The sequence below is a fragment of the Macadamia integrifolia genome, chromosome 3 (assembly GCF_013358625.1).
Source record: "Macadamia integrifolia cultivar HAES 741 chromosome 3, SCU_Mint_v3, whole genome shotgun sequence".
Lineage (NCBI taxonomy): Eukaryota > Viridiplantae > Streptophyta > Magnoliopsida > Proteales > Proteaceae > Macadamia > Macadamia integrifolia.
In genome coordinates this window covers 26,728,448-26,730,591 of record NC_056559.1, presented here as the reverse complement: position 1 = coordinate 26,730,591, position 2,144 = coordinate 26,728,448, and the positions used below count along the sequence as shown (strand labels likewise).

At 40.4% G+C, this 2,144-nt stretch overlaps 1 protein-coding gene and 1 non-coding gene across 2 annotated transcripts in view; both read right to left on the bottom strand.

The window, feature by feature from the left end:
• LOC122073374 (F-box protein SKIP23) overlaps positions 1-2,144 on the bottom strand; it is a 10,432-nt gene that overhangs the window by 4,983 nt on the left and 3,305 nt on the right. The gene's annotated exons all lie outside the window — the stretch shown is intronic.
• LOC122075007 lies at positions 1,087-1,203 on the bottom strand. The gene has a single exon (XR_006139147.1). It is a non-coding gene; the product is annotated as a U5 spliceosomal RNA (small nuclear RNA).

Genomic DNA, 2,144 nt, shown 5'->3' with positions numbered 1-2,144 from the left:
CCCCCCCCCCCACCCCCTCCTAGGGAGGTAATAATAAAAGAATAAATATTCTAACAACATATAATAAACGGGCCTAACCTTTGGGGATGCTATATTTAAGAAATTATTCCATCAAATGTGTTTTCCCCGGGAGTCAGGGATGGCACCATCAACTAAATGCCCTATCCAAGCTAAGGAACTTACTCCAAAGAGTCTTGAGTCTTGACAAATTATGATTGAGATGAAATTCTTGACAAATTATGATCTGAGATGAGATTCCGCATTTTAAAATCACAAAATGCTTGGTTTCCATTTCAATTGTAGGTGTAACCAGCACCTACTAAGGATATTGCAGAAATAACTATTAAAAAAAAAAAAAACTCCATTATAAAGATCTTCTGAGTGTGTTAAGTCGATCGATAGTTTATCACCACCGCAACACCAGAATTAATGATATTCAGTGTGTCAAGAACGTCTCCTCATGCAGGTCGCACATGTAAATATTGTGTACCCATGACACAAAATTTCCTTCCCAACTACCGTGAAAGATTTCTAGATGTCCATAGGAAAATTATTGCTTGCTGTCCGAATATTTAAGGGAGATCATGCAGCATTGGCACCAGCATATGCCTAGGCAACAAATCGTTAATCTGATACAGCAAGTCAGCAAGACTGGCTTCAACAATCTCTCAATGTTGATTAGAGTTGATCTATCACATCCAATTAAGCACTTCTGGACTCGTATACCTAGATGAGTGTTTGCTTTGTACATAAAGATCAAGTAATTTCATAAAAGCACAACATCAAAATGAAACAACTATAGAATCATAAATCATGCACTGACGATTCATAATGCAGCCTTATCTGATCCGCTATGTAAAATTACCGTTACTCTTCTGTATAATGTTTCAGAACTGCAAGAAGACTTCGAAGAGTAGAAAAACCCTATAATGGATAACGTTATTCTCCCCCACAAACAAGAGACACGAAGGCCTTGATTCCACTCCATAATTTCACATTTCCACATCTCATCCAGAAACTTCCTTTTATCAGCAAAAGAAAGAAGCGAAAGGCTATGGAAGAAATACTTGGAACTAATATTGTAGGGTTCCCCAAACAAGAGAACCCTCCCAAAAATTGGCGTATGCCGCTTTGTACGGCGAGCACACGGTTTTCTTTAGTAAAAGGCGAAAGAATAGTTCGCTCTGTGCTCACCGCGCGGCTGCGTGATTTGGAAAGGTCAGGAGTGATTGTTAAATAAGGTCATTGGAGTTTTAACTTGTCTCTCATTTTCGATGTGGGACTATTTTCTCTCCATAGCACTATCTACCGACTCATCTCTACTTCTGTCAAAAGTCGTCCAACACACAAAAAACGGGAAAACCATCCCTTGTGCCACTGAGACTCCTCTCTGCAGGCCTAGACTCGCTGAGATTCAGGGCTTTCAAGAAAAGTTGTTGGAAGGCGTATGAAACCTCCGATATCATTGGCTCATGTAGGCTGATGACTGGAGTATGAAACCTCATCTCTTCTCTTCTTTATTAGACACCAGAGATGTGGGAGGAGAGCTTGAAGCTTTACTGTAAGAACGGCCACATGGATTAAGCACAATCTTGTTATACTGGCGAAACAACTATTCTACAGATTTGGTCTGGGATCTGCTAGTTACATTGGTGGGGTGAGGGTCTCAAGGCTTAAGAGGTTTAGAAAGATGAAAGAGTTCATGGCCCATGTGCAGAACTTATGAGGATGGATTGATTGACCTCTTCGTTTTAAGGTAAAGGATTGATTGACCAGCATGACTTTCGTAGAATTAACACCGAGTTGTTATGCTCTCCTCCAGAACAGCAAGATACTGGACAATAAGGCCTTTCGCAGCAGATTTTGAGATTTAAATTTTTCTTCAAAGAGCATCTAAATGCACGAAGCTCCTGCTGGGAGGGGCAAATGTACCCAACTCCAATTGATTGAGTTATAATCGTCATCTCAAGTGCCAACCATGATACGATTGACTTCACATTCCTTGGATATGGGTGGAGACTATTCAAATTCCTTGGATGTGAATGGAGACTATGGGAAATTCAAAATCAGATCGGAATTGGCAATCTGATCCTGATTCCTCCTATTCCAAAATGAACTATTCACACACCGTGTCTAGGGTTCAG